This window comes from Taudactylus pleione, unplaced genomic scaffold (assembly GCF_031769625.1).
Source record: "Taudactylus pleione unplaced genomic scaffold, aTauple2 ptg000017l, whole genome shotgun sequence".
NCBI lineage: Eukaryota > Metazoa > Chordata > Amphibia > Anura > Myobatrachidae > Taudactylus > Taudactylus pleione.
Window position 1 is genome coordinate 10383942 of NW_028284419.1, and position 22075 is coordinate 10406016.

Genomic DNA, 22075 nt, shown 5'->3' on the forward strand with positions numbered 1-22075 from the left:
ACGAGGTGGGTAGTGACACCGGAGCCAGCCAGAGATTACAATGCTGGAGAGGTGGGTACGTATAACTACACTCAGGTGGTGATGGTAAAGCACTGGTGAAATGGATAGTATACTGCACACAGGTGACGGTGGAAACGCACTGGTGGAATGGAGGTACACTGCACACAGGCGAGGTGGTAAAGCACTGGTGAGATGGATGATATAGCTGCACACAGGCTGAGGTGGTAAAGCACTGGTGAGATGGACGATATAGCTGCACACAGGCTGAGGTGGTAAAGCACTGGTGAAATGAACGATATAGCTGCACACAGGAATAGATCACTGGAAGCAAGGGAACCTGGAACGAGAGACCACTAGTAACACTAGCAGCTAAAAATGGTTGTTCAGGCAACTACCTGATACACAGGAGCCGGAAATATACCCCTGGAAGCCCACTGATTGGTCCACAGCGTCAGCTGACCGGCCAGACTGTCAGGGGAGGAAAGGCAGTCAGAGCAGGAAGTGTCATGGCGGCGCCCATGACAGGGACTCCGATCCCCGCGCACCAGGCCGCCCAGGACACAGCATCAGGGAGAATGCTCAGCACCTCCCACGTCGCCGCACGAGCCGTCCGACTGCCTGGGAAGTCAGAGGGAGCCGGCGGGATGGTAAGGGGCGGCCGATCCCCGGCTGAACTCTGACACCTACATTAATTATTGCAGGAGTGTGCTGCCATAGCACTCAGCAAGGGAGGATTGAATCCCCAGAGATTTTTCTATCTATAGAGTGCTACTTATAAGAATATACCATTTTTTGCCTGATTAAGCACAATTATTGAATGTTACATTTAATTAGGGGAGACTGATACATATGGTCAATAATTTAAGTCTCTAACATACCCTATAGATTTTATTTATATAACTATATTAAAGGTTAAGTTTTAATTATACTACCATTTCATTATTCATGTTTTATAAGTGTGCCCCAAGTATGGAATTTCTTGTTTAGCCTCAATCTAGAGGTTTTCTGTGTACTTAAGTAAAGTAACATGCCTACCTTATAAAGCATTCACCAGAACAAAGAGCATGCCAAACGGCGTCCCCGTTGGGGACATGCGCGGATACGACACATGGCAACATCACACATTCCACTTCAGTTGCTAGGGGAACAGAAACAAATGAAATAAAAGTGACATTACCCACCACCAATAACATTAAAAGGCATACTGAAGCACTTAAGTACAAATCACTGTTCTCAAATAAGGCATATGTTGTACCCACTATTGTAAATATTGTAACACAATAAGTTATTAGCTGTATACAGCATATTTAATTATAGCAAACATATGTTATACTTAATACTACTGATCATAATAATAAATTTCACATTTAAATTCGAATCAGCTGCGGATAGAACATACCCAGCAACCTTCTATGAATAAATCTAAAAATACAAACCACCATGTAGCACCTCACACCTTATCATTGAACATGCATGAATGTATTATATATATGTAAAATGTATCACATACATCCATTATAATTTACATGAAATGTATATACTACAATAAGTATGCCCATAGTCAAGTCAAACACGAGGGACCTGCACTAATAAACTAGCTACTACCAATATTATCCAGAACTAGAAAGTGACAATTATTCATTCAAACCAAAGGGTGCTACCGGTATTAAAATTAAATATCCAGCAAACTTCTAATTGTAGCAACTTCCTTGCTCTATCTCCTCCCCATACTGAACTAGGTACATGATCTACCAATTTATACCTTAGTGTGGCAAGTGAATGTCTCACATTGTGGAAATGTTTAGCGACTGGCTGCTCGACATCTCTCCCCTCCAATGCCAATCTGATGGAGGAGCGGTGTTGAGCAGCCCTCTCTCTAAAGCTACAGATGGTCTTGCCTATATAGGCTAAGTCACATGGGCATTTATACAACATACTTGCTAGTACATGTTGTTTAATAGGCACCTTTTTACCATGCATCACATAATTTCCAGTATCTAAATACCAACAAGTTGTACATCCTGTACAAGATAACATCCTAGTGCTCTGCTTAGAAAATGGCTAGGGCAATCCTGTGTACCAACCACAAATCTTTACATACTAACCAGTCCTTGAGATTTTTTACCTCTCTTATGACAGGACAATAAATGAAAATATCCTTAAAACAGGGTAACCTTTATCTCTTTTTACAATGTTCCAGAGACATTTAGAGGTCTTGCTAACAAGGCAACTGGCTGTTGAATAACGGTTAACAAGAGGGAGGAAATTCTCATCTTTTTTCTCTTTATTTTTATCTCTCAAACAATCTTCTCTTGTAATGGACAGTGCTTTATTTTTAGCTGCTTGGATCTCGTGACTATTATATCCTCTCTCCAAGAATTTTTTTGCCATAAGTTCCATCTTGTGCTCCATCTGTTTAACATCAGTGGTGATTCTATGAATTCTGGAGAACTGAGAAAATGGTAATCCTTTAGTCATAGGTGAAAACTTTTTGCATTCACTAAAGTGTTTATATCTGTCGGCTTAGTGCACAGACACGTTTGAATCTTCTGGTTAATCCATGAAATCTTGACATCTAAGAAATTAACCATGTCTTCACTGCAAGTATATGTAAACTTAAATGTCTCATCCATGGTATTAATTACTGTCATCCTGGACTTAAAGTCACTAATGGTACCTCTCCAAAACATTAATATGTCGTCTATGAACCTAGTTTAAAAAATCAATCTAGCTGCAAACCATTTGCTGTTCAAAAAGAGTCTCTGTTCTATAAATGACATATAGATATTAGCAATAGCTGTGGTCGCATGTGACCCCATTGCGCATCCCTGAAGTTGTAGATAATGGTTGCCAGCAAAATAAAAATGATTAATTGTTAGAGTTTTTTCCAAAAGCATTCAAAAGAAAGACACCTCTGGCCCTTTGTAGATAATATTCTCAATAGCTCTTCGAATTGCCCATAATCCTTGTTGATGAGAAATGTTTGTGTACCAACTAGTCACGTCAACACAACATAGTAGAAAATTATCAGGAAGATCATGTAAAACATTCATTTTTTTCAGTATGGCATTTATGGCATTGGAGGGGAGAGATGTCGAGCAGCCATTCGCTAAACATTTCCACAATGCGAGACATTCACTTGCCACACTAAGGTATAAATTGGTAGATCATTTACCTAGTTCAGTACGGGGTGGAAATAGAGCAAGGAAGTTGCTACAATTAGAAGTTCGCTGGATATTTAATTTCATTACAGGTAACACCCTTTGGTTTGAATGAATAATTGTCACTTTTGAGTTTTGGATAATATTGGTAGTTGCTAGTCTTTCAATGCAGGTCCCTGGTGTCTGACTTGACTATGGTCATACTTATGGTGGTATATACATTGCACATAAATTATATTTGGATGTATGTGATAAATTTATATATATATATATATAATACATCCATGCATGTTCATTCACAATAGTGGGTACAACATATGCCTTATTTGAGAACATTGATTTGTACTTAAGTGCTTCAGTTTGCCATGTAATGTTATAGGTGGTGGGTTACATCACTTTTATTTAATTTGTTTATGTTCCCCTAGCAACTGAAGGGGAATGCGTGGTGTAGGCATGTGATGTCAATGCAATGTTTACAAATGACTGTTTTATGTGGCTATGAATAGCTCTGTATGCGGCTAAATCCTGAAGTGGTGTCTTGAATCCATATTATTGTACTTTGGCATGAAATCCTGAAAAAAAAAGTTTTGGATACAAATATTATTGCACAGGCACTTTAGCATAACCTTTGGCTCTTGGTGTTTGAAATATGTAGATAGTGGCAAACAACAGTGATGTGGCTGGCTTTAGCAGAATTTTATTACCGATTGGAGAGAATTTAAGTTTTTCGGATACGGATGTTGAGTCAGTTTTATTTAAAGTCAAGTTGAAGCAAACAGCAGATGTTGATAGCAGAGGAGAATTACCACAGTTTATTGAAATTAAAAAATGTGATGCTGATTTCCATTTGTATGGAGTCACGCTCTCAGATTACCACAGAGATTGGAAAAGTCCCAGAGGTTTTAGAATCTGCAATATACCAACAATAGGCAGGAACAGTGTTGAGTTCTGCTGCCGTTGGATAGGAGTGCTCAACAAATGTTCCCTTGACCTAATGGTTTTGGTAGTGGAAGAAGCTGCGAGAGAGCTGACAGTAATAAGGAAGAAAATTAGTGAAGTGGAAACCTCCTCTAAACACCATTAAGTGACGACAGCACCAACTGGCTTGAAAAAATTAAACACCAATATAGAGAAATATAGAAAGGACTTGATCCTTTTAAAAAAAAACAAATTAGCCATGGTTAATCGTAACTATGATGAACACAATGTTTACACATGGGCCACTGGTAAGAATGTAACTCGGGATGTTAAATTGTATAGGAATAAGACATTTCAGCAAGTATTAACAGATACTGATTTGTCAACTGGTTTGAGCTCTTCGCCTAGTGAATCAGAGGGTAACCAAGACACAAATGGTAAGAAACCACCTTTAGGGGTAAAAATCTGTGCTCAGGCTGTGGGAGGTTCAGAAAAAGAACAAGAAGAGGTGGACAAGGTGCGAGGAAAACGCACTTACAAACGCCGGACCTAGTCATTAATCTATCTTCTTATGTGTTGTCTGAGGGAAGTACTCAACTAAGGACTTTCTTTTGTGCCCACAGTCACATTCAATGAATTTGACTGGAAACTTGACTTATGGTAACATCATAGGAACCAGAAACCTGTGTCTACATTTGATCCACAGAGCTTAAATGCATCTAATAAATGCTATATTGGAATGCTTGAAACAGAGGTGACAGGGAATGAAAAAAACTACCCAACTACATTAAAATTTATCTAAGGATGAGTATTTTTTCCTGAAAAAATTGAGTGAGTGCAAATCAATTGTAATCTGTGCAGTGGACAAAGGGGGTGCGATCGTATCACAAGATGTAGAAGATTATAAAACAGAGATATATAGGGAGCTGTGTATAAAAAATTGTACTGTATATAAAAAATTGAGTGGAGGTCCAACTGTATCCTTTAAAAAGGAAATTGATTCTTTTTTATTAAGTTGCTGTTGAAAATTTCATCATTGACATTAAGACCAAGCAGGCACTCAGTATACACTTTCCAGTAGTACCATTGTTATATACACTGCCTAAAGTCCATAAAGATCTGATAGCACCGCCTGGATGAACCATTATAGCGACATGTGACTCTCTTTTCTCTGTTATATCCAAATATTGTTATTATTTTCTACACCCAATTGTGCAGTCTCAATCTACATACTTGAAAGACACTACTGACCTTTTAAAAAAAATTTATGATTTACATGATCTTCCTGATAATTTTCTACTACAGTATGTTGCGTTGACATGACTAGTTTGTACACAAACATACCTCATCAACAAGGATTATAGGCAATTCGAAGAGCTATTGAGAATAATATTATCTACAAAGGGCCAGGGGTGTCTTTCTTTTTAAGGCTTTTGGAAAAAACTCTAACAATTAATCATTTTTGTTTTGCACAGTGGGGTCTCATGTGGCCCAGCTTTTGCTAATATCTATATGTCGTTAATAGAACAGAGACTCAGTTTGAATAACAAATTGTTTGCAGATAGCTTGATTTTTTATACTAGGTTCAAAGACGACATATTAATGTTTTGGAGAGGTACCATTAGTGACTTTGTGTCCCAGATGACAGTAATTAATACCATGGATGAGACAATTAAGTTTACATATACTTGCAGTGAAGACATGGTTAATTTCTTAGATGTCAAGATTTCATGGATTAACCAGAAGATTCAAACGTGTCTGTACACTAAGCCGACAGATATGAACACTTTAGTACACGCAAAAAGTTTTCATCCTCAATCTATGACTATCTATGTACCATTTTCTCAGTTCTTAAGAATTCATAGAATCACCACAGATGTTAAACAGATGGTACGCAAGATGGAACTTATGGCAAAAAAATTCTTGGAGAGAGGATATAATAGTCATTAGATCCAAGCAGCTAAAAATAAAGCAACATCCATTACAAGAGAAGACTGTTTGAGAGATAAAAATAAAGAGAAAAAAGATGACAATTTCCTCCCTCTTGTTAACTGTTATTCAACAGCCAGTCACCTTGTTAGCAAGACCTCTAAACATCTTTGGAACAATGTAAAAACGGATAAAGCTTTATCCTGTTTTAAGGATACTCATTTATTGTCCTGTCATAAGAGAGGAAAAAATATCATGGACTGGTTAGTACGTAACGATATTACGGTTGGTACACAGGATTGCCCTAGCCATTTTCTAAGCAAAGCACCAGGGTGTCACCGGCACTGGGCCTAGGTACTGCAGCTTGTCTCCCATGGCTCTCAGCTCTTTCTGTGTGGGGGATTTTTACCTTCTCATGGGGGGAAGGTGTAGATGGACACATGCCATTGGGGTTAGCAGCTTTCACTGAGTAATTTCTACTGGCCAGGGTCGGCGCAATGTTTTAAGTGGTTTCTGTGCAGCAGGGAGGCGCCAGGTTGGAGAGGTGCGCTGCTCAGAGCCGGATTACTGGTTCAGGGGGGCCCCATTAACACTGCCTGCCAGCCACAGCTTGGATTACCTTTTTGTAATACTATTACTAACTCAGGTTTTGATGGCTGGCCCCTCCTCTAGGACCACCCACCAATAAGCTGCATTTTCCTGTCTCCCAAACTTGCTTCCTCCTTCTCCCAAATCCGCGTCCCGCTTCTGGAGGAATACATTATTTGAAGACATAGGAAGCATTGCCCCAGGCCTCCCTCTCCAGACTTATAATTGTGGGCGTGCTGCCTTTGCCTTAGAGAGGAAGCGCAGAGTCAAACTATGTGGGTCCCCACCACTTATCCTCTGTCCTCTGCTACTGTTACCATGTGCACTGCACAGTTTAGGAGGGAAAAGCAACAATGTGAGTATAGTACATACTTGTGTCTGCAAACCCCTTCCCACCCCCTCACCTCTATTCCGCCCCCCCTCTCTCCCTCCTCACCCTCCTGTCCTCTACCCCCTCTCCCTCTTCTCCCCTCCTCTACCCCTCACACCTCCCCTCCAATTAACCGCCCTTCACCTCTCCCCTCCATAGAAACTGACACTTATTACAGATGCTTATTATTGCACATGGTCTAAAAGGTGGAAATAAGATTTATGTACAAAATGCATTACAGCAAAGTATGAAGAATAATGTTACTTACACATTTGTGTTTTGGATTTATTATTTTTGTATTTTCCTCTCTGTGGCAAAGACTGTTCCCTCAAATCCCAAGATGACTAATTATATTCATATTCTTTTCTAGCTGGTAGGGGATCAGAGGTTTGCCTTGTACAGTATATGGTAATTTCACTGTTTTGTTATTGGTTTAATTCAATAAGATGCAGTGAAGTAATTAGACTTAGTGGATTACTATTTGTCTCTCTAGCTACAGTTTTGCATATTTACCTCTCTCTCTCCATCCCTTCCCACCTCATATGTGCATCTACCTACCTTCCCAGTGTGTATAAGGTGTGTGATATCAGTGTGACCTGTGTATAGTGATCTGTGGGCCTGATTCAGAGTTGAACCCTATTCCAATGTTCATGCAGTTTAGTGATTACTGGTGGTTTGCGCATGCGTCACAGATGCATTGCACATATGATGCAAATGAATTGCCATCGCGCTCACTGTGAGGACTCACTTGCAATCGATTGACAGGAAGAGACTGATTTGTGGGTGGTTACAGGGAGTTCTGGCCAAAACACGGGCTTGTCAGGGCTGTTTTCTGGGCGTGTACTAGCCAGCGTCTATGATCGCACAAGCAAAGAGCAAAGCTCCAGCGTCTCAATTACTACTTTATTACTATTATTAAATTTTATTTATAGGGCACCACAAGTGGTCCGCAGTGCCGTACGTACAGTACAGGGGCACAGAAACTTACTTTACAATACAGTAACCAAAATATAAACAGAACACAAGTAACAATTCCCCATACACAATATAGCTGGGAAGGTGAAGGCTGTCATTGAAGTGCTAGAGAAGAGGGCTGTGAGACCCTGCTCCTAGGAGCTTACAATCTAAGGGAGAGAGGAAACAGACAGATGATATGAGACAAGAGTGTGTAGAAGGGAACCTGAGTGCAGTAAGTAGGCAGGGTAGAGATGGCTGAGGCAGAAGGGAGAGAGACCTGGTAACATGGTTATGTGGTGGAAGGGTATGCTTTGATGAACAGGTGGGTTCTCAGTGTACGTTTGTAGCTCCGCAAGGTCGGGGAGAGCCTGATCGATCAAGGAAGCTCATTCCAGTGAAGTGGATACGAGCATGAGATGAAGTAACCAGGGTGCTAGGTGACCATAGATTCACTCGAGGAGTCGATGTTTTGAGGATCTGCGCTCCGGTGGGCTTCTCATTACAAATTCTGCTGGCTGGTGCATTAGCATATTTTAGCAATTGCTAAGCAGCAAAATTCACTTATGTGTTTGCATTAGTGTACAGCCCTGAATCAGGCCCTGTGTGTATCAGGTGTGTAATGTCGGTGCAACTTGTGTATAGTGATCTGTGTGTATCAAGTGTGTGATTTTAGTGTGTGGGCAAGTAAAAAGTGTGGTATTGAGCAATAAGAGTAGAGGGGCCCCTTATTAGATTCTTGTATAGCGCCCCATGGGGTCAATCATCCCCTAATACCTTTTACATGTGCCAAGCTCCTGCCGATATTTTGTTACCAGCGGGCACCCGGCTCCTTCTCTGCAGCCGGAGGCTGGAGCACACTCTTGAGCTTCGCCTTACAGCTCTTGCAGTGTGTAAAGGGAGAGACGTCATGACTCCCATGGTGCAAAGTGCAAGGAGGTGTCGGATGGGTGCAGGAGTGGAACTTCAGGTAAGTACAGTGCCGTGTATAAGGGGCACTACCACTGTGGGATTATGTATATAAGGGGCACTACTACTGTGGCATTCTGTGTATAAGGGGCACTACTACTATGGAATAATGTATATAAGGGGTACTACTGTGTGTCGTAACATGTATAAAGGACACTACTACAGTATCTGGTGTATTGTGAGTAAGATTGCGATACTTTGTGGCATAAATTTTATTGTGTGGCCAGGCCCCTTCCTTGTGAGACCATACCCCTTTTTGCAGCATGCCCCTTTATAAAAATTGGGAAGTAGGGAGCAAATTTATAGTTTGCAGGGGGCACCAAGCACCCTAGCACCAGCCCTGCCACCGGCTGAGCTGAACTGGCTTTCGGGAGAGGCAAGACCATGCCCCCTCTCCATGGCAGCCTCATTGTGTCACCCCCTCAGGTCCTGGTGCCCTTAGGTATCTCCCTAAAGCTGCCTAATGGAAGCTGCCGGCAGGGGCACAGAGAGTGGGGGGGAGTGGGTACTAATAATCCGGACTCGGGCTTGCTTGTGGGGCCTGGTGCTGCCCCCCTCTTACATCACAGCAGCCCAGTACATGCTGCTGCGTGTTGGGCTGCACTGGGAGACTGCTCGCTGTTAAGCAGCAGCCGCAGGAGTTTCCTATGCCTGTGGGGAGAGCGATCACACTGATCGCGCCTCCCACTGGCTATGCACCGGGCTAAGGGGCTCAGGTGCAGCAATTTCCCCCCCCTAAGAGGGCGTGACCAAGCCGCCTGTGATTAGGCCACGCCCAATTCACCCGGGCCCAGCATGGCTGTCGGCGCCCCGGGCTTCCGGCCCTGGGTTCTAGACTAGAATAAAAGAGCATGAGCTGGCTCTGGGCTGGCATATAAAGGGGCATGAAGAGTGTGTGTGTGGGGTGGGGGTGGGGATAAGAAGCAGTTAGAATCCGGCTGTATGTGTGTGGGGGCATAAGAATTTACAATATAAAATGATAGATTGAAAGTATAAAAGAGGTACAACTTTAAATATTTATTCATTGGTCAATGTAAGTGAGGAAATCTGCAGATGCCTGTAATAACGTCATCACGCAAGTCAGATAATGGGCAGAGGTAAAGTGACTCAAAATTAGAATTATTTACTTAATAAATACTGTAACATTAAATAGAAATGTTGAATTTGCCACAATATTACAATGTTAATGTTCTGGTAGATATCTGCTTTAAGAGTAAGAAGTAAAGTATGTTCTATAAATGTGGAAATAAAATCAACATTTAAAATAAATAAAATTGAGTACTTGATGTCTGCATGGGTAACAGTGAAATGGGGTAGTGGATAAAGGCTTCAGCACACAGGAGGTTGAATTTAATGTGCACTTTACTCAACAGCTGCTCCACTCAGCGACATCATTAAGCTTGGTGACACCTGGTGAGTTGGATAGGGATCCTCTCATACGCCTTAGGCACGGCCTTGTGCAGCAAAATCACGCCCACTCATGTGTGCCACTCTTGGGGGCGTGACCGCATGTCACGCCCCCCGTTCTCGGCACTCAATGGGCTTAGACATGGGGGAGAGGCTGCGGACAGCTCCCAGCTTCTCCCCCGCCTCTCTCTGCAGTGTGGCTGCTCGGTGACACCATCCCAGGGTGTGACACCAAAATAGAAGAGCACCCCCTCGGATGGTGTCACTTGGTGCAGCCCGCACCCCCCTAGTGATGCCAGTGGCTCCACTTTTCTGTCCTGAATACTGTATGTGCACATTGAGCCTGATGCTAAATTGAACATATTCCTGTTCAGTTGTGTATTTCTTGCAATTTGCATGCCGCAGGACCATTATAAGCGATGCAGAGTCATATGTATTTCAAGTGCATCTCCAATTGCAATTGAGGAGGTGTAACTGGGCTGTAGGAGGACATTGGGGCTGATTCAGCAAGGAACGCAAGTGCGAATGAAATTGCTTATACACACGCAGTTCCACTGCAATAGTATGCAAATCCATTGCGATCGATACTGCGATGCATACGCATGTGCAATACACAGCAATCGGCCGATTGTGTGCATATAAGCAGTTGCGTTCCTTGCTGAATCTTGTCCCGTAGAAATGGGCCAGGTTCCTATGTCATCTGGCCATTTTGCGTCATTTAGCCCCATCCTCCTCATACTGAGTCATGATTCACTGCATTTATGCCCCAATTCTGGGAAATTCTCTCCCCATCCTGCCCACTTCACTAGGAATTGGGTGGGATGCAGTAGATCCGATCCTCTTCTGGGAGTGTGGGTGGCTCCCCGAACATTCGGGAGGCTCACGCAACTTCCGGGAGAGTAGGTATGTATGAGTTCAGTGAGGGCATGTCTATGATACTGCAGGTTATGCAGAGTTGGATTAAAGCATAAATATGCCTATTGTCATATACTTTGCATGCATATTTATATCTTTACATGCAAAGCAGGAGCATCTACAGTTAATTTGAATTAAAATCAACAACAAACCCATTGTGGCACATTGATCATTAGCATAGATATGTGCAGTGCTGAAATAAATTGATAGCACTGAAGCTCATGCCAATTTACCTATTCCACGAGTGTTGAGGTAAAGTACAAATAACTAGTATAATATTTTATAGCTAATGAACACTACTGTTGGGTTGGATATGCGATCCTGGCACTGATAATGCTGGAAGTCAAAATCCCGGCAGCATATTCCTGACAGCGGAAGTCCAGACTCATGCAGGTATTGTAATCCTTCCCCTAATCCTACCCCTAAACCCAGCTTTCCAGCAGCCAAATCCTAACCCTCCCCTCCCGCAGCCGAACCCTAACCATCCCCTCCAGAAGTTTAACCCTAATACTCATGGTCAGTATCACAGCAATCAGGATTCTGTCCTCTGTCATTGTCTACACCAGGATGGTGACTACTGTACATCTCCTACTGTTTGTCTCCTAAACACATGGTTACCTAATCTGTCACACAAATTACATATCACTCTCCAACACAGGGCTCCTCCTGATCTTTTCACAGAGACTTTAATGAGATAACATTGACTTTCATTGCCCTTTCCCATTATCCCCCCCACATTCTCACACCCACCACACGGTTCAGCATAATGAATAATTGAGGCTGCAGACACATGGAAGGTTGTGTATGGGAAAAATTGTAACAGATTAAAACATTTTGTTAATTTCCATGCTGAGAGAATTACATATAATGATAGATGTGATAGGTAATGTTGAAGATAATGTTGTGTATGGATATTATAGGTTACAGCTTACCCCCAAACCGTTCAGACTTTGGTAGAACAGTATCATTTTTTGTTTACTGTCCTGCCATCCCAACCTCATGTTGAAGTGTCCTGCAGGGTGCTGGTAATGGTGCTGGTGGGGTTTGGGGAATCACTCACAAATTACATATCAGTCTGCTACACAGGGCTCCTGCTCTTTTCACAGAGATTTTAATGAGAAAACATTGACTTTCTCTGCCCTTTCCCATCATCTCCCCCACATTCTCACACCCATCACTTGGGTCATTGTGTAGTCATATTGATTTATGGCTAAATTGATGCGTGACTGTATCAATATAAATAAAATGCAGTAGTAGGACATTGGGATGGTACCATTATATAGGTGCATTTCAGGTAGAATATCAATATATAATCCATAGATTTCTGAGGTACTTTGGGGGTGTGAAGTATAGAGGAGTATACAGTATATATATATATATATATATATATATATATATATAAGGCCAATGTCCAGCACTCACATCAAGCACCAAAGGGGTGCACACCAGCTGTTCCTCCTGGCTCCAGGGTTCGTCAGCAGATATATAAAGTTAAAGAAGATGGCAGTCACCAGCATAAATGCAGCTTATTTATTCCAATAAATCAATCATAGGCTTACATACAGGCGGCGACGTTTCGGTCCCCAAACGGACCTTTTTCAAGCAATCAAGCCTTCACTTGCATAGTGACAACCAAATACAGCTCCCCTTAGAGTAAGATCCTACTTACCTGACGCCCGCTTGGCCCTTAAATGCTGTCCTCATGGTGCTCTTGCCGTTCACAGACCGCGTGCGTTCCACTTCCGGTCATGTGATATCTAGCAACAGACCCTGGATTAGTCCATACGCAGTGGAACGCATTACCCGGAAGTCACAATGCTTCCGATCAGGTGATCAGCATCCATAGGTTCACAGACTACAATCACAGGGCAACTACTAGCCACGCCCACAGGGCTATCCAATTACTGGAAACAACTAGGGCAGAATATTAATAGAGAACGCCCAAGAAAACATACATATTAAATAGTACATCATACACAATCAGGATGAATACCAAAAGAATAGCTATAGAGAACAGCAGTTCTAGGGATAAGCGGGCATCAGGACCCTTGTAATACACATCAAATATCTAATAGACAATAGACAAATAGTACAATTTAGACAAACAAACTAACATTTTTAAATATAAAAGAATTTAACTATGTGAAGGAAACAACCTACACATATAAATACATTTAGTGGAGTACTGTATTAGCCCAAAAGCTAATTAGAGAAAAAAATATTTTTAGAAGAACTTTTAGAGAAATTCTTTAGAAAATTTTTCACCATATAATGGCTATTATGAGATCAAAGATATAGCCTATAATATCAATGTGGTAAATAGGAACGAAGAGCATTATGCTCATTCAGCCCCCTAGGCGAGATCGTATCAAGTCTATATATCCAACGTGCTTCCAATCTGTGTAGCATAAGTTCACGATCACCTCCTCTTGGATGGGGAGGGACCCAATCAATCAATCTGCATCTCAGGGCTGATAGCTGATGATTGTTTCTCTGCCAGTGTCTAGCTACTGGTTTATCGGACGTCCCTGATGCAATAGCTGTACGTATCAAAATTCTATGGTTCACCATCCGCTCTCTAAAATTTTGGGTAGTAAGGCCCACATATGTAAGTCCACACGGACATATAATCATATAAATGACATGGTCCACTGTGCAATAGAGATTATGCAGGATTTTAATCGGTTTGCCACTATGTGGGTGTGGAAATGTCGCACCCGTCACCATCGAGCGACATGTCACACAATTAGGGCATCTGAAGCAACCCTTCCTAGTTGACTTCAACCAGTTATCACTAGGTGCATCATCAGGCTGGCTAAGCGGTCGCATCAACAGTTGTTTTAAGTTAGGGCCTCGCCTGTAAGCCATCATAGGTGGATGCTGCATGCTCTTCTTCAACATAGGATCTGATGCCAATATAGGCCAATTCTGTCTAATTGATTTGTTTATCTGATTAGACTTATTGTCATATCTGCTGGTATAAATCATCCTTTTAAAGTTAGTGCGTTCATCAACCAGCGGCCCAGTTACAAACGTGGATCGTGCTTTTAGCAGGCATCTCTGAATGGTAGAATTAGTGTACCCACGTTCCAAAAAGCGCGTTTTCATGTCCAGGATCTGTCTCTCTGCAATCTCTTCCTCAGAGTTCAATCTCAAGACCCTTAAGAATTGTGAGATTGGTAAACTCTCCTTTAGTCTCGGGGGATGTTGACTCATTGCATAGAGTAACGTATTACAATCCGTTTCTTTCCTGAAGATTGTTGTACAGAGTTTACCATCTTTCTTGTATATAGTTACATCCAAAAAATTAATGCGATCCTCATTAATGTTTGCAGTAAATCTAATTTCGCTTGATAGTGCATTAAGATCATTGACCATCATCCAGAATCTTTCCACTGTATCACCCCTTATCATAAAAATATCATCAATAAAATGACTATAATGCAAAATTACATGACCAAATTTGGGTAAGATGTTAATACTCTCATAACTGTGCATATAAATATTTGCATATGCGGGCACCAAATTACGACACATTGCTGTCCCTGAGCACTGTTTATAGTACTTTTTTCCATACAAAAAATGGTTCTCACTCAATACCAGCTCCAATAATTCCAACAAAAATTCAACAGGTGTTTTTTTTTGTCCTGAACCATATAGTATTTCACGTACTACTGTCATACCTTCCTCATGTGGTATGACAGTATACAGAGATGCCACATCTAATGTGGCTAAAAAAAATCCCTTCTCCTATACCATCAATCACTTTCATTTTGGACAAAAAATCACCAGTGTCCTTAATGTAACTCGGGGTTAAACATACTATAGGCTGTAAAAAGCTATCTATAAACTGGGCTAATGGTTGAAGTATAGAGCCCTCAGCTGAGATGATTGGATGCCCCGGAGGGTCCTTTAGAGTTTTATGAACCTTAGGTAAGGCATAGAGTATCGGGCACCTGGGATGCTCAACAATCAAAAAATTGCTGATCAGACCATCTATCTAACCATGATGTACAGCTCTTTGGATAACTAAATCAACTTTCCTTTTGATAGTACCCATAGGGTTGCTTAGACAGGGAACATATGTAGTGGTATCTTTTATCTGACGTTGGATCTCGTTATCATAATCCACCCAATTCATCAGCACTACAGCCCCACCCTTGTCTGCCGGGCGTATCACCAAATTATGGTTATTCATCAATGATCTAAGGGCTATACGCTGTTCCTTACTGAGGTTATCATATGTAAACTGTTGGTCATTTTTCATAATGTCACTCTGTGATCCTCAAAAAGGTCTTAATAGACGCATTAGCTGATTGCAGATCAAAATTACCAGGTTTCTTAAATGGACATGCATCTATACTCTCACATGAAGGATCATCAGAAAAATACTCTTTCAGATTCAGCTTCCTCCCAAATCTATAATGATCCACCTGAAAATCAAATGGACCATGACGTAGAGTAGGGTCGAAGCTCAAACCCAGAGCCAGTAAAGAGGTCTCAGCCTTGGATAACCGATAATCTGATAGGTTGAAAATTAAGTTTAAATCCATCTCCTGCGACGGCTTCTCCTTATGACCGCCCCTCCTCAGGTGCGGCCTCCTTCTTTTAGGGTAGAAGGTCCTTCCCCTGACTCCATCCCTTTGCCTAAAAACCACTGGGAGGTATATTATCGGAGTACTCAGTTTCTGAGGCAGTCGCGGATGAGGCGGAATCAACTGTATCTAGTGTGCCAGTCCACCTTACTCTCTGTGTTCTATGATATGGTTTACGTCCAGTGTTGCCAGTCAACCATCTATATACATGGTCGTTCGCATAATCGTTATTAACTGTATTGAGCTTTTTCCTTTTAAAGGAAATCAGATCAGCTTTGTACGTATCAATCTGAGCTTGTAATTTAGAGCTCCAATTTTCAGCCTTATCACTATACAGTTGTTGTGAACTGCATAGATCAAACTGTGCAATATCTGATTTAATCTGGCCTAATTCAATGCCAACCTTCTCGATCACAAGTAGCATTAAATCTAGTGCACACTTATTAAGGACACCACACCATTTCACACAGAATTTGGGGTTATTATGGCCAATGGTTGGAATATTATTGACCCTAAAACCCCTAGGGATTTTCTTAGATCTAAAATATTCTGACAAAAATTGCCCGTGTAGAGCTAAATCAACCTCACGTCACGTCATACGGAGTAATTTATAATAAAGGTCAATAGGTTTCTCAGCTGGTAAACTACTAAATTCATGTTTATCAAACAAAACCTTCTCAGCATCCTCATCTGTTAATGAGCAAAGAAAATGTTCTGCTTCAGATAGTAGACAATCATCCAAAGCAATAGATTTTTCTTGAGACATTAGGAGAGCAGAAAACCACAAAAGCAAAAAGATATAGAAAAGGATATATTATAATTTCACTCTCTACTAGAGGCTATCAACCCACAATGGTAAATCTCCAAAACATTAGTGCATTAGAGCTAGGACCTGTGCACACACCAGATATACTCTCATATAGACCCAGATGAATATACAACCGAACAATATATTGAAGCCAGGATACAAAGTACACTGTAGATATTCTCATAAAGCATCCAGGCAAACACACACATAAGTATCAGATATTATAGACACATATATATATGTGTATATATGAATAAATAAATAATTACAATTAATCTATTTCTACATGGTAAGTGATGGGATAAAATATACATGTATTAAATGTGTGAGATATATTGTATACAATTGTAAGCATATAGGTCAGAGTAAGGGCCAGGAGCAGCGGCAAGAGCCATCCAGACAAAGTGCCAGAAGAGGCACAAAATGTAGGTTTAGTGATCTAAGCAGTTAGCATAGGGCAGAGCGTGCCGCTGCTCGTGTCGCGGGTGGGAAGATGTCGCACGGTGGTAGGACAGGGCTATAAAAGGCGTTGCAGGAGCACTGGGGGCCAGTCTGCTGTTTCGCCACGAGCGCTCAAGCCAGGCACTCTCCGGCGCTGCATTGTAACTGGGCACTAGTCGCAGCAGTGGCTGGGAGCCTTGAGCATTGAAGCTAGTGTGGTCTGTTACCTCAGGGTTGTGGAGCGGGCACCCTGACAGCGGGAGCAGCATGAATGGTGGGTGGCTGTACTGATCCCACCCAGGGGGCCGACTGGCTGTAATCCTTAGGTGCCTATTTATTAACATTATTTTAGTATCACATAAATTTACTAAAAGGCAATTGGATGAGTTTTCTTGAAAAAATACCCCAATCAATTCTATTCATATATTTTTAGTTAACAGATCACATTTCCCATACTCGTATTGGGAAATGCTATCTGTCTGGTAGTTACTAAAAATAAATTGTAAAAAAATAAGTGGGAAAGCCCTGTGATAATAAAGCCACCTGTAAATAGCATTATTAGGGCTTTCCCCCGGCCCCCACACGCTGATCACTATAAAAAAGAAACAAACAAAAAGAAACCAATGGTTTACAAAACCCCCGACGCCGCCCTGGCTGCAATTTACACTACCCCTAAACCCACCCACCACGAGTGTGCTACCCCCCCTGCCTCTGCTGCCACTGCCGCTGACTCCCACCACTGAACCCCCAGTAGCTGCTTTCCCTGCCCCCTGCCCCTGGTTCACATTTAGCTGCTTACCTGTGCCGGGACCGCCGATCTGTGATCTCTGACCGGACAATCAGCTGATAACTGCTGTCAGTTATCAGATGACCGGCACTTTCCTGCATCTCAGCTGACTGCAGCATCTGCTAATCTGCTGGTCATCGGAGATTACCGCCCAGTCCAAGGTACAGGTAAGTGTGAACCAGGTGATGGAGCAGCAGCCACAGGGGTAGGGGAGGCAGAGGGGGGTCAGCGGTGGCCTTGCAGTAGCAGGTGGGGGGAGTTGAGATTTCAGTGGCAGGGGGAGGGCTACAAACAGTGGACATACTGTATGCCAGGGGAGGGAGGGAGCGGCAATGGCGACGCGGGCTCATAGGCGGATACCCTGTCACTGTATTTTTCACAAAAAGTACAGTGATAAGGTTACGGATGGGATTCACAGGGACAGAGCTTTATCGCAAGCTCTGTCCCTGCTGGAGATTTTTGATATATCCCGTGATATTGCCTGAATTCGCAATGTGAATTTAGGCGAAAATATCACACTACAATCTGCATTTCAAATGCGGATTGTAGTAAATAGAGCCCTAAGTGAGGAAAGAGGCGGGCATCAGAGTGACATGTCAAAAGTGACAGCAGGGGGAGTATTTTTTTGTAGTCTACCCCCATCTACAGGCAGCGTTACACAGGAGCATAGTAAAGCCTGGCTGCATCACTGTAAACGGCAGTCAGAGGCTGGAAGCATCTGTTCTGCCAGCATTATGCAGCTGGCAATCTTCACTATAAGCTGCACATGACAATGGCCGTGAGTAAAAAGAATACACTTGCCCTGGAAGCAGTATTCATGCACAGTGCAGAAGCACAGTGTACAGTAGTTGATCTATTTAATTGTTCTGGAGTAATTTAAGATATAGACTAAAGGCCCCCACACACCAGAACGATATCGTTCCAACCAGCCAACTAGTTGGCAGGTTGGAATGATAATCGTCCTGTGTGTGGGAGCAAACGATAGTCAGCCACACGCTGAAAAACGGCCTGAAATGGTCGTTCCAACTAGTTGGTGAAAATCAAACATGTTTGATTCTCACCAACTATCGTTCTAGTGTAGGGGGATAGTTCCCCCTGACTGAACGATAAGTAGGCGGACACTGGTCGGTAGTGTCCGCCTACTTCACCACCTGCCGACTGTACTGCCCTTGTCAGCGGGCCGCTGAGCGGGGGAGAGGATCCGTACAGCTGCTGCACAGACCAGGTACGTGATCACAGCAGCACCAATGCCCCCCTCCCCTCCCCCCGCGATCACAGCTGCAGCACCTCTCCTTCGATCAAAGCTGCAGAGCTGCACATCCCCCCACCCTCCCGCCGCTGGTACAAGCCCCCGCGATCACAGTTGCCACCCGCCGCGGGTGCACACCGTCCCCTCCCCCCGTGATCACAGCTGCACCCCCTCTCCAGCCTCGATCAAAACTGCAGTGCTGCCCCCCCCCCCCGCTGGTGCAAACCCCTGCGATCACAGTTGCCACCCACCGCGGGTGCACACCACCCCCTCCCCCCCCGCGATCACAGCTGCACCCCCCTCTCCAACCTCGATCAAAGCTGCAGTGCTGCACCCCACCTCCCCCCATGGGTACAGACTCCTGCGATGACAGCTGCAACGCCCACGAGTGCACTAGCCCCCCCCGCGGGTGTACCCCCGCGATCACAACTGCATCTGGTGCCGACCAACCCTCTTCCCAGAGCCCGATACATACTCACCTGCTCTATCCCCGGTGCATTGATGAAGCTCCAGACCTTCATCCTCTCACTTCTGTGGCACCTGACAGGGTGCTGCCTGGCTGACCTCCTATCCCTGGAGTGCTGTGGATGGCCTCCCTCTTCAGGAGGTTGTTCCTGCTGCCCCATATTGTGTGTGTATATCTACAGTATGTGTGTATATATATATATATATATATATATTATCTATATGTATACATGTATGTATCATGTGTATATGTATGTATGTATGTATCATGTGTATATGTCTGTCTGTGTGATCCTCCCTGTATGTATGTCTGTGTGAGCCTCCTTGCCTGCCTATATGTGTATGTGTGATCCTACCTCCCTGTATGTATGTGTGTATGTGTGAGCCTTCCTGTATGTATGTGTCTGTGAGCCTCCTTGCCTGCCTGTATGTATATATATATATATGACTATGTATGTATGTGTGATCCTACCTCCGTGTATGTATGTATGTATGACTGTATGTATGTGTCTGTGTGAACCTCCATGTCTGCTTGTATGTATCTGTGATCGTCCCTCCCTGTCCGTATGTATGTGTCTGTGTGAGCCTCCTTACCTGTATGTATGTATGTATGTATGTATGTGTGAACCACCCTGCCTGTATGTATGTATGTGCCTATGTGTGAACAACCCTGCCTGTACGTGTATATGAGTGACCCTCCTTGTCTGTATGTATGTGTCTATGTACAGTACGACCCTGCTTGCCAGTGTGTGTATGTACTGTATGTGTATATATCTGTCCTTTCCTCCATGTATGTCTGTGTGACATTGTTTGTATAGGGGATGGGGCAGGTGCAGCGTAGGAGAGGATCGGTGGAGCTGCAGCACTACAGTCTCTCACCAGTCTCCAGTAAGTACGTAGTCCCCCCCCCCCCGGATCCTGACAACAGCACTGGTCTCCACTGCCATCCCCACATCACCACCAACTGTTGCAGCTTCAGTGTGCACTGCCCTCACCCCCTCCCCACGTGTGCACCGCCCCCCCTCCGCGATCACCACCCGCAGCTGCACCTTCACTGTCCCATGCCCGCACTCCTTCCCCCGCGATCACAGGTCTGGCCGCCCGCCGGTCTTCTCCCCCCCCCTTTCCATCATAGGTCTCCATCATAGGTGCACCCCTTCTCCCGCACGAGTTTCCCCCCCAGTTGTATGTATGTGTATGTATAAGTGTGTATGTATGTATATGTATGTATATATATATATATATATATAAAATGTATTTTATGTGTGTTATACACATATATATACACATATATTTAAACATGCACAGACATGTGTGTGTGTGTGTGTTCAATATATTTATTCAAAACATGCAGAAGTAGGCATGGCAGTATCCGCCTACTTCTGTGACATCACAAGTTGGACAGAAGTTGGCTGGTCTGTTGAAAAAGTTGGCAGGTTGCCTGGTTGGATGAAAAGTTGGTTAGATGTGTGGGGAAGAGTTTTAGTTGGACAGACAAGTTGGACGGTTGGTCAGTTGGCTGGTTGGACTGATAATCTTTAGATGTGTGGCCAGCTTAAGACATACAAGCCTATGGATATTATTAGCCAATAGCGTAATTTCGAAAGTCAAGGAGGATTCGGGGGAGGAAAAGTAAAAAAATGTAGTTAATGGAGCAGACTCTGACATTTTCAGACTATCCAACATTAGTATCCAATTTATAAAAAGTAATTGATGTATGGAGTGAAAAGGATATTATAGAGACAAGTTGTATCTGTGCAACTAATTAGATACATTTTACTGTAAGTACGAAGGGCAATAATTAGCCTGGATTCTTGGGGATATATTTACTAAAGTGAGAATTTTTAGAAAAAGAGATGTTGCCCATAGCAACCAATCAGATTCTACTTGACATTTAACTAGCACCTTCTTGAAGAAAATAGCTAGAATCTGATTGGTTGCTATGGGCAACATCTCAATTTCTAAAAACTCTCACTTTAGTAAATATACCCCTAGCTGTCAGAATAAGCCAGAAGGAATTCAGCAGTTTAACTCCATAAAAAATAAGCAATGGCTCTTAGTCTAAAGGAGACCTATATGCATTCTCGTTTGTAAGGAACGTTGACATTGTATGTATGCATAATTCCTAATAGCCCACCAGAAAGTCATTAGAATATTCCTGGCAGAAATCTCCCATAAATCTAGTGACCTCAGTTTCCGTTGTTCTGGGTCCATCCTTTCTTCCAAAGATAAGGGTTTCTCTGTCAGTTTTCATGGTGAATGTTAAGGCTCTTTTAATGGATCTGTTACTATAGCCTCTCTCTTTTAGCTTAGATGATAGTACTTCATCTGTTGTTTAAAAATGACTGGATCGGAGCAGTTCCTTCGTAGACGGAGAAATTCACCTTTAGGGATGTTTTCTACTGTTGGAGGGAAATGTGAGCTGGTCTGGTGGAGTACGCTATTGATAGTTGTACTTTATGAATAACTCTGTTTCTAACATGCCAGAAAGACTTTTGTAGATTTTGTGATCTAGAAAT